This window comes from Alosa pseudoharengus, unplaced genomic scaffold (assembly GCF_046254945.1).
Source record: "Alosa pseudoharengus isolate Yale_2024_CS ecotype anadromous, Long Island Sound unplaced genomic scaffold, YU_APseudo_1.1 YU_APseudo_1.1_scf_18, whole genome shotgun sequence".
NCBI classification, from domain to species: Eukaryota; Metazoa; Chordata; class Actinopteri; order Clupeiformes; family Clupeidae; genus Alosa; species Alosa pseudoharengus.
Window position 1 is genome coordinate 22,427,797 of NW_027468650.1, and position 12,336 is coordinate 22,440,132.

Sequence of the window (12,336 nt, forward strand, 5' to 3'; positions counted from 1 at the left end):
CAGCATGAAGCTTCACTCTGTGTTTGCCATGGGGAGTTTTCACCAAAAGAATAATAAATGATAATCAAATCCATTACATTATCAGATTATGTTGTTGATTGGCATGCTTGCATATTTGACTCCCAGTAGACTCTGCCTTAATAAAGTGCACATGCTGTGGGTAGGCCATTGCTGAAGACACCTGGAGAGACCACAGAGTTGCCATACCAGTCTGTTCTCTGCAAACCCACTTCCATGCAGCCTCAACTATGTGCTATAAGCACATCCTTTTTGCAATGCTGGATAGGCTCCTCAAAATGGCAAATAATACTGATATAGGGGCAGCCGTGGCCTACTGGTTAGCACTTCGGACCTGTAACCGGAGGGTTGCCGGTTCGAACCCTGACCAGTAGGCACGGCTGAAGTGCCCTTGAGCAAGGCACCTAACCCCTCACTGCTCCCTGAGCGCCGCTTTTGATGCAGGCAGCTTACTGCGCCGGGATTAGTGTGTGCTTCACTTCACTGTGTGTACACAGTGTGCTGTGTGTGTTTCACTAATTCACGGATTGGGATAAATGCAGAGACCAAATGTCCTCCTCCTCACGGGATCAAAAGAGTATATATACTTATAAGGGGCGGTGGTAGTGTAGTGGTGCAGTAGCCTGAAAGTTGTCGGTTCATTTCCCAGCTTCCACCGTTGTGCCCTTGAGCAAGGCATTTAACCCCAAGTTGCTCCGGGGACAATGTGAGCCCTTGTAATATAGCTGACATATGTAAGTCACTTTGGTCAAGAAGTGTCTGCTAAATGTAATGTAATGTAATGTAATATAGCTACAGAATCAAACGATAGGTCAAGTGCACATGCTGTGGGTAGGCCATTGCTGAAGACACCTGGAGAGACCACAGAGTTAACTGTGTGCCATACCAGTCTGTTCTCTGCAAACCCACTTCCATGCAGCCTCAACTATGTGCTATAAGCAAATCCTTTTTGAAATACTGGATAGGCTCCTCAAAATGGCCAATAATACTGATATAGCTATCGAACGATAGGTCAAGTAGACAGATGAAAAAAGGAAACACAGGGGCTGATTCTAAAGTAATGTTATATTGAAGTATGTTGAAACCGCGTACAAGTCCTTAGATTAATTGAAACTGAGACACACACATTCACTGAAATGTACATTGGTTGCACATGAATTAAATGTCTAGAATTAGTCCAGCATTTCTATTTCGGTTTACAAAATTGATTCATGCTGTGATAACCCAATTTGATCAAGTAAATCCAACAAAACTGATTAGGCTTAGGCCTACATGAAATATTCATGTAATTTCAACATGATTGTGTTATACTTATACAGGTGGCATGTACTGAGAGTAGGCCTTCAGGTGTACTTAGTATTGCACCATCAGTGTTAAAGGAAGATAGCTTTGTTATTTAAGCCTTCAAGATGAAGTTTTAAAATGAAACATGTTGAATATGTTGTGCCACAGTATTCAGAAGCATTCATTGAGGTTGGAAACATGTTAAAAATGTTAAAGCTGTACAAACATACATTATGTATAACCTCTGTTTGCTAAAGAACATGAGACGTTAACCAAAGTCCATCTTTGATGATGCTATTGATTTGAACCAATCTCCAATCACCCGTCTAGGGAAATATTTTTGCACTATAAGGCAGTGTCTGTGAAATATTCCTCCTCTTTCAACATTCTGAAGTGACAGGCTGGCCAGATTCCGTCAATGGGGCAGAAAGGGTTAACATCTCATGTTCTCCTTCAGACCATACGTATACATAACCATACTTTCTCTTTCAGTCGAGTTCACTTGGCGAGCTACACATATACCACAGCCCTCGTTGTGACTGTGGCCACATAGTTCACCAAGAACCTTTAGCAAAGTGTATACACATTCGCCTCTAGTAGAGTAAGTCAGCACAAGGCAATACACAAACAGAACTGACAAGTGTAAAGTGACAGAGAGAATTATTAGCAGGTTGAGCCTGTAATATCCACATATTGTAATGAAGCAAATGGCAGGTTGTCATCCACTTAGGTAGTGAGTCAACAGTACAGCACGAGCAGAGTTTGGTGAGTCTGCAGTGATGTAGGAATATCATGGCAATAGAGCCAACAACATTGGTACAACATTGGCAAGTGTACGGTGACAAGAGGAGAGATCATCACACAATGATACACAGGGACCAGTGATTTGCTACATGTCTGACAGTTGCACAAGCATACGGACAAGCACAATCAGGACTGCGGGTCAATGAACAGTGGTAGCTCACTGGCACTGTGTTTTAAACGTATGTAGCCAACAATGTTGTGAATGCTATAGTAAAGCACACATCTGATTGTGATTGTAGTCCTCAGTGAACAGCAGCAGCTTGCTGGCGTGGGAGAGTTCTCACATGCGCAAGGCTGAAAGCACAGAGCAGGCTATGGACCAGCTGGTGATGTCCAGACTATAGGTCTGTCCATGTGGCCAAGGTAACATTTGCAAGAGACAGCCTTTGTCAAGAACAAAATTATCATTACATGAGGGGCTAATCTGAGGGCTAAATCTGCAATCAACAAATCAACTATGCTGACCTGCCTGTAACATCTCATACCTACAGTATCAAAGATGTACTCAAGAAGTCACAACTGAACTTGTCAAGTGATACAAACTAACCACCGAATCTACTGAGAGCCACAGAATGTGGGCTTAAAGCAACCCAATGCAGTTCTAGTAACAGCTTCAAACTCATGGTACACTGACAAATAATACTGAGAACGACGTCTCTGACATCAATAAAGTCTCTGTCACTGCATGCCCAGAATGATATTACACTGAGTAAAGCTGTTGATCCGTTAGGATCATGACCCTTTTAGCTGGTTTTTAACTAGCTGGGTACTGTGTATGCGCTAAATGGGGTTATATTGATGCCAATGGGCATATACAGTGCAACCGGAAAGTTTTCAGACCCTTTCAAGTTTTCCGCATTTTGTTTTGTCTCAGACTCAGTTTAAAATGGATTAAATTATTTTTTCCCTCATCAATCTACACATCCCCAACACTCCACAAAAAAGCAGGTGCTTGGAGTGTTTGGTAAATTTATAAAAAATAAAAGACTGAAATATTTCATTTACATAAGTATTCAGACCTTTTGTTATGACACTTGCAATTGAACTTCTATCAATGGTCCTTGAGATGCTTGTACAACTTGATTGGAGTCCACCTCTGCCTAAATGAATTCATTTAACATTGTTTAATTAATTTCATTGAACACTGTTTAACACTCTGTAAAGCGCCATGAGACATGTGCAATGTTTTGGCGCTTTATAAGTGATATTACATTCAAAATTTAAATTGAAATATTAGGAGAGGCACACATCTCTTTATATAAGGTCTCACAGTTGATGGTTTATGTCAGAGTGAAAACCAAGCCACGAGGTCGAGTGAGTTGTCCGTAGACCTGAGAGACAGGGTTGTGTGAAGACACAGATAGGGAAGGATACAAGAAAATGTCTGCATCATTGAAAGTGCAAGAGCATGGTAGCCTCCATCATTCTCCAATGAAAAAGTTTGGAACAACCAACAGTCTTCCTACATCTGGCCGCTCAGACAAACTAAGTAATCTGGGATGAAGGGCCTTGTCAGACAGGTAATCAAGGACCCAATGGTCACTATGAATGAGATCCAGAGTTCCTTTGAACTTTGAACTTTGAATTCATAGTGACCATTTTGTCCTTGGTTACACTTTTCCATTTGAGAATGATGGAGGCTACAGTGCTCTTGGGCACTTTCAATGCTTCAGGAGATACAATGCAAAATATAGGCTTAATTCAGTTATAGTGGAACATTTAATGGTTGCCATGAACTGAATGCAAAAAAAAAAAAAATTTGCAATTAGTTTTGGGTTGGGTGATTTTTTTTCTCACAGATTGCCTAGACTAGAATCTTTGTTAGTGAATAAGACATGTTGGCTGACCTAACACAAAATAATCCCTACTCTCAAGTATGGTATCATATACTGGAATCTGTTGCCATCACTATGTCATAACATTGAGGAGAGCATGGTCCCAGTCTGGAGATCCCATATTTTCACGAGAGTATAAATGAGTAAACACTGCCGACACACATATCCCATATAAGGCTGATAGTGGGGTTGCTCTGAGCTCAGCGGCCTTCTCTAAAAGCTCTGAAGCCATTATGGACTCTGGAAGCAGTCTGGCCTGGGCATGGTGATCATACAGTAGCTCAACAGATGCCACAATGAAAATGTCTTTGAACACAAAATGTAATGGACAATTGAAAGGTGGCATACAGTATAGGCTCATTAAGAAACGTTCTCAGACAAAGTTGCAGTTATTGTAAGGTTCTTAAAGTTGATATGAAGTCTATGAGCTAACACATGTTAACAAATTTAATATTATTTAAATATTTCAATATGAACAATTTATCTTAATCAAGTAGTATTATTGACCCCTAATGCAAAATCTAGTCCATTTTGCCTCTCTTATAGCTCTCCAAAATGATATGAAAGAATATGGCGTCTTTTGTCTCTTGTAAAACAACATCAACATGCTCATATTTGAATGTTAGATTAAAGTATTCACATTCAAAACAATTCCATACACTCATGCAAAACATGACACACTGTCAGAGCCATGCAATACCATGCTCCTGCAATAGCGAGAGCCACATTGTCACCAGTAGAGGTCAGTGTGATCCTGTAGAACCTTTGCTGTGGAACTGGGGGAACAGAGATTTGATGTCCAGATGAGTTCCTATTTAGGAATAAGGGCACATATTGCATGTTATTGAGGTGCACACCACGTTGGACTACCGTGGTGATCCTAGCTATAACTAATTTCAGATATTATTATCTCATACATAAGATTGCTCTGTGCCACCCACTTTTGCTTTAGAGAAAAACCTTTTAAAATATTGTTTAATGTCAGAAGCTTATTTTCTAATCATTTGTTATACACTTAATATCTCAGTCTATTCCTTAGTTTGTTGCACAAAAGTGGCATCTATGCTATCATGCAGCTCTGATCACAGTGGTTTTCTTTTCACTGGTCACAGATATTATAATTTTCTTTTTAAACACAAACAATTTAGTCCTATGTGATTAAATTATGTGCAGTGAAATAACTTGCATTTGTGTATGAATATTTATGAGAAGACACACCTAATAATGCACTGACAACTAAATATTCATTAGATTAGAGTCTGTGACCATTTTTGTCTGTGATAATCTGTCCATCCAAGCACATAATTAAGGTTACTATTTGGATGGTAGATAAAAAAAAATCTTATAACATGAAATGTCTAGGGGAAAGCTGAAGTGACACATAAACTCAAGAGACAGCTGAAACACTTTCAGTGAGCCAGAACTATTATTGTCTTTTCTCTGTGCGGCATCTGGTTTGAGAGATAAGTGCTTACTCAGGCAAATCAAAACTGCTCTTATTCCTTCCAGGTCTGTGGTTTATTGATTGTCAATGCATCTGTGAGCACTGCCCTTTGAAGTTTGTCACTGAGGGCTTCAGACTGTCACCTTAGATGCTGTCAGGTGCATCACACCCTTCCTTCCAGGGGAAGTGAGGGGGTCAGGTGTCAGCCACCAGGTCTGGTTTTTGTTTCTGCTAAATGAGTTGCAATTAAAAAAACACATTTCTGAAATAATTTAATTTTGAGGAAGATGTAAAAGATACTGGATAAGAACAGCTTAAAATACCTTTAACGTTCACACTGACAGTGAAACTGTAGATGGTAATGTGGCACACCAGGCAAGTGGTGCTCATGTCACAGTGACAGATTATGTGTAATATTATGCGTTCAAGATGGCTTAGACCTGGGATTCACTCTAAGTACCATCACCCTGCACAGCTGTTTTTCAGTCTAATGGCGATATGCTGAGTCACATAGTATACCAACATGTCACCTGTCTGTCAGCAAAACAAACACTGAAGATGCTATTTCTCATCAAAATAACAGATTTTCTCCCAAGCTTACAACTTAGTGTCAGCAGCCGAGAGGATAAAGATTATGATAAGAGAAGTAAAAAAAAGTTATGGAAGGACACTGAGGGGTTTTCAAATTGTCATCACTTTGAAAAAGAGGTGCTTTGAGTTCCGGAATCCACAGTTTAAACTCAAACATGCTCACATTCAGCCCTTTTTGAAGACTGGCTGCAGGAATGTGAACTCCTAAGAAGGTAGGCCCTGAGATACTTTGCACCTCAGTCAGGAGTCAGGAAAGGCTGAGGAAGAAATTGGAATGAAAAGCTTTGTGTTAGCACACCTCTCCCTGTAGAGCTGTGCAAACAGTATGTTACAGTGTCATGCTTAGGTGTGGAAAACACCAATCCACCAACGAAACGGAAGGAGCTGCCTCTCCATCTGACACACAGCTCATATGCTACAGACAAAGCCTCTCCCAGATAAACACTGCGGCACCGGAGGCAGAGGAGTTAACCCTCCATGCATCAATAAGAGGGCTTACACTTATCCACATGGTTGCGCCTCTCTCCGTGCAGCCCTTACTGAAGTAGACTGGAGCTGACTCTGACACCCCGAGTATAATTTTGCGCTCGGCAACAGCAGCAGAGGAAAGCTGATGAATGATTCTGAGGAGAGGGAAGAGAATGCTGTTTGCAAGCCAAAACAGGCAGCTGTGACAGACTCCTTCAAAGCCTGCATGATTAAAGGGCCAGCTTCCAATCCTCTGTCTGTTTGATGTCTGCACTATACCATTGATATTTTATTGTGTTGCGCCATTGACCTGTAATGGACCTTGACTGCCACAGTGATGACTGGCAATGCAGCATCCTCGGGGAGGATAACATCCCCAAAACTCCTCTATGTAAAGATTAAAGGCACTGAAGACGTGTCACTGGTGGACTGATGGAGCAATATAACTCTAGTCATGCAACAATGTATTTTGTTTGCTGCTAGACACTGATTAGAACACACTGTGCATGAGTCAGATGGATCCATATCATCCACCAGATGCCCAGTCACAGCTATGTAGAGAGGGGCGAGGATTGTATAGACCAGGGGTCTCCAACCTTTTTGGGAATGAGGGCTACCTGAAGACCCGAAATCATATGGAGGGCTACTCATTTAAAACAAACATACCCTCACCCCTTTTTTGCGAGGGTAGTCCTCCTAAATAATAGGCCTACTGTATGTGATTTTTACTTTTAAATTATCAATATTGTGCAGGCCTATACATCTTTATATATTAAGCAACTGTATTTTCAAATTTAATATCAATAACCTATGCAACACTACCAAAATTTTTGTTCAGTTTGTTCATTTCATACTTTGCATGGGGAATCTAATCTATTTTTTTTTTTTTTACAAAAAAAACTATCTTTTTGTGCAATTAATAATTTGGGTTAGAATTTGTACCCAATTTATACCCACCCACCATTATGAATTCAGGGGTTGTTTAAGTTCTGATTTCAGTGGACAATTCGGTTTTAACATTTCAATAGTAATCGCCCACACCACCCTAACATATGAAAACTCATTTTAAAGTTATTGCACACCTGAAATGATCCATGATCTGACAAAAAGGGTAATGCACAGTCCTGCTCAGTCATACATGCTATAACATTTTCAGCGCTATTATTCGGCAGTTGCCTAGGAGGAGAAAAGGCCTGTGAGCTAAAGCCATTGTTTTTCAGTCCTTGAACAATCATGCAAGAACCGTATTTGACGAACATGGAATGGCCACAGAACTTTTGAAGATATGCTTCCATTGGCTACACCAGACAAGCAAGTTTTTTCCCCCTTTACTGTCTATGCGTGCGAGCATCGTGTATGCGCTCCGCTTCCGTTGTTGTTTAAAGATTGAATGGGAAACGGATTTGGAGCCAAAGGCTAAAATTTAACGCAGCTACAAAGGTATCACCAATATCAATTTAATGTTACAGATGTATGGCTACATACATTCTTAAAATGGTTCTGGTCTAGACTTAAATATCTATTGAAAACTTCACAATGGAGCGTGTTTTTAGAGCGTGATCTGCAGGCGACCTGTTGGCTATTTTTAGAAAGTGCGCTGGGGGCGCCTCATAGCCGTCCCGCGGGCTACCTGGTGCCCGCGGGCACCGTGTTGGAGACCACTGGTATAGACCCTTTCAACAATAAAAAAAAAACAATGCTTGTTCTATTTGGGCCCCAATCTACTTCCTCTGCATTAAGATAACATATGGAATGTTAAAAAGGAAGTCTTGTGGGGCCAACTATGATGCTGATAATAGAACTCTCTTGAAAGGGTCACATGTAAAATAATCTGTTGATTAGGTTGAAATTCTTTGTTATAACTAATCCACACACTTTGTCACACATTTACAGTGGGCTGTGGGTGTGGGGATTTCTGACAAGAACAAAACAAAATCCGATAATTAAACTTTTGTGCTCTGAATGTATTGTTTTTGTCTTTGAGGTTCACAGAGACACAAACTGTTCTATGAGTGATATCAAGCATCACACATTGACCATGAGACACAGACAATCAACAGATCTCACTTAACCTCACGCAACACTCTAACTTCTTTGCTTCCTCCTAATGTTATAATTTGATCATTAAATATGTCAACAAGTTCAACTAATAACGGAATCTGTTCATTTTGTAGTTTGCAGTTTACACCTGCACGTAACTTACGATATGCATATCTTTTTAAGATGCAACAGTGGTCACAAGTTCAAATTCAAACATGGCATGGAATGTTTTAAGCTATAACCTTGCTTTCTGCCTGATATATTGACACCTTAATTCACATAGCCTGTACTGTATAAACCACAGCCTATCAGAGACTGACTGAAAAAAGTAACCTAAATAAAGATAGAACTGGGAAGAAGGGGATAATATGACTTCTTGATTTGAAATGAATATCATTCCGGCCACTATGCTATGCTTAGCTACAATAATGGATAGATTACCTTCTTCATGAACATGACCTAAAATAGCCATATTATCAAATAACACCACACTTATTTCAAAATCCAAGAAAAGAAGAGAGTTTGGGGTCTTCTCAAGTGAGAGTGAAGTTGTGTGCCAGATAGTAGGTCCTTATAAATACTTTGCAGGTGACCCTGCAAATGTATAGATAATTTATCCATGGGCTCTTCATTCTGTCTTTTTTAGTCTACACCTCCTCTCTCTTTCTTTCTCTCTGGAAAATGTTTCAATCAAAATACACACTAACACAGACACACACACATGATCACGAGGCAATAACTGTGCAGCCTGAAAGGGATGCAATAACACAACCAACAACAGCCAAACCCAATCAATGTCAAAATACAACATTTTATTGCAAATTAACTTTCTTCCTGTCATTGCTAAGGTGTCATCATAAAGATGCCATTTGAAAACAGTGTGAATGTAGCCGACTCTGTCAATTAGTAGTGCATCTGCTTGTAGTCTTCTTTGTTTTTGTGGTAGCCTCGTCATTTAGTGCATGCTCTCTCATCAGCACAGGCCTGTTGCTCAGCCAATCACAGTGTTCACTGCAAGCAAGCTTGTGCATACGAATGGAATATCAACCATAGTAGAGCCTTTCTCTTATCTTATGCACATGTCATTGACATGTCATGCCATGCATTTTTCATACTTAAATTGAGTTTTTAATAGCTTTTAAGAAAATGTAAGTGACTAGGAGGCCTAGGCCCATGGTTGTACATAACATATTTTGTTCTTTCCAGGACCTCTGAGGCTGACATTGTTTCTGTCATAACACACACACACACACATACACACACACACACACACACACTTATTTTCTCATTTCTGAGAAAAACAACACAAAATCTGATCTATCTGACCTAGAATATTTAATCACAGATAACATGGTGATGTCCATCCCATGTCAGTAAACGTTTTCATGCTGGCAGTGTACTGAGCAGGTGGAGTAAACTAGATTGCAGAATATCAGTCAGTATTGCTGAGGAGTGATTTGTAGTCAAACCTCGGGGCCACCATGATTGCACAATGCAGCATGTCAGTGTCAGCCAGTTTCAGAACAAAAGTTTCAGATCCCATAATTTCCCCTAGCAATAGTCTATCTGTTTCTCCACGGCTTTAGTAATTGGAAGGAATTTGAAGGAAATGAGGACTGATATCCCGCCTTCAGCGGCACTTACATTTTTAGCGAGGATTGAAAGGTCTCTGAAGTCATTTTCATGCCAGACGAATCGAGATTTCGAGACCCACGACACATTAGATTAGATTAGATTATTACATTAGATCATGATTATATGATTAAATGGACAATTAAGACACAAATTATAACAATTTGTAGGCTAATACATTGTGTTAATTACGCGTCAACAGCAAAACATCGCTTCCAGGGAGAAAGTATGATAAGGCTAATATACAAATCAAATTAATGCGCATATAAAAGTGTCTATAAATTGTATCTGTCATGATTTAAATGTTAATAGTTAAAAAAAAGGGTGCCAAACTGACGTGCACAGCATAAGAGCGATTGACGATTGAGCGGGAGGAGATAAACCAGAGACTGCGCTGGGATTAGGCTACCTTCCATCTGAAAGACACTCGTTTCCTTGCGACGCACTTAGAAATCTTCCCCCTACAGTTTAATGTTCTGAATCGTTTCCCCCCCTCGTATACTCGGGAGTGATAGAGACCAACATGAAGTAGCCCCATAACTGGAAGTCGTATTTTGTCTACTTGGATATCTATGACTTTTTGGAGGGCTCTGGGTTCGACGAAAGATGAAGATGCCTCTTTCGGTGTTGTTAACACTTTGGATGTTTTCCATGGTGAGTAAATACCTCAAATAACTCTGTGTGGACTTTGATATTATTTAATTAGTTACCAACTGTGGCTACATGTGTTTGGATTATAGCACGTAGACAGTAGGCTAGTGCATAAAGACACTGAAACTGAGCAATTTCAAACTGAATTGAATTTGGTCAGTTTATAGTAAAATATGATCAGAATTAGCTATCATTTTGTGCTGTTCAGAATGTTATGGTCGTTAAACTAAGGTTTGAGTTAACATGTGTAATGTGATGTGTGTGTGTGCGTTTACGGGAGGCGCAAATGGACTTTCACAACTGAACGCGTTTTTAAAGTTCGGGTCAAGCAATACTACATACATCTATATTCAAAATAGAGTTGATCGAGTGTGGAAAGAGACTTCATACAATGTATAAACGAGCAGTGTAGTTGAGTCCTGTAGCGCGATTGATCACGACTTGCATTGGTTTGTTTTTGGAGAACTGAGCATCTGGCGAGTGGGGTGCCCAGGTGTTCGGCCGGAGGGACGTCCCACCCGTCAGCTACCATACTAGACCTTCTTAGGGCCAACGTGTTGTGACAGTCCAGTAAGACTTTAGACTTGTTCTGGAGAAAGTCAGGAAAGCATGCGATTATTACAATCAGATTCATATCCCAAGAGTGTGGCTATTTGTAGTAGCCTAAGAGATGTTTTGTTTTGTTCATTTTCCGATCAGTTGACAAATGACTATGGAACATTTTTATTTTTTGCATGTAGATGCAGGGTGGTTACACTGGGTTCCCAATATATTCTAACCCAAGTATGTGGAGCATACAAATTCTTGTCTGTGTGTAAAGACCCTAAACTGACTGGTCTCGAGTAGTCCCTTCTGGCCTGTATTGTTGAAAAACATAATCAGATAAAGTTCATCTTCAGGAATTATTTAATCTCGTAGTGGAACATACTGTAACCCTGTCTAAAGTTTTCTTTAAATGAGTATTCAATAACTTTTCATGCCTATAATATTTTTTTTTTTGGCTGCAGTGGTTTATCAGTTGAGAGGTGTCTGTCTCTGCCTCTTTGTTCTGTTCCCAGTCGCACAGTAACTGCAACACCACACCACACATATTGCAGTGGAATCCCAGAGAGTACACAGTAAATTTAGCTGTGTCAAATTAACACCTTAAGAGTTGAATTTAACACTATTTCAGAGTGTATTTGGTCCTACTCCAAACTGGTGTTAAACTCAAGTGTTAAAATATTAGAGTAAAATGTACTCTAAAGAGAGTTAAGAATTAACACTGGTGTACACTATATAGTGTTATTTAAAGTCAACACTACATGTTAAATAACTCTATGGAGAGTAACTTTAATTCTTAAGAGTGTTGATTATTTACTATAACTAGAGTTAAGAATTAACACTGGTGTACACTATATAGTGTTATTTAAAGTCAACACTACATGTTAAATAACTCTATGGAGAGTAAATTTAATTCTTAAGAGTGTTGATTATTTACTATAGCTAGAGTTAAGAATTAACACTGCTGTACACTATATAGTGTTATTTAGAGTCAACACTACATGTTAAATAACTCTATGGAGAGTA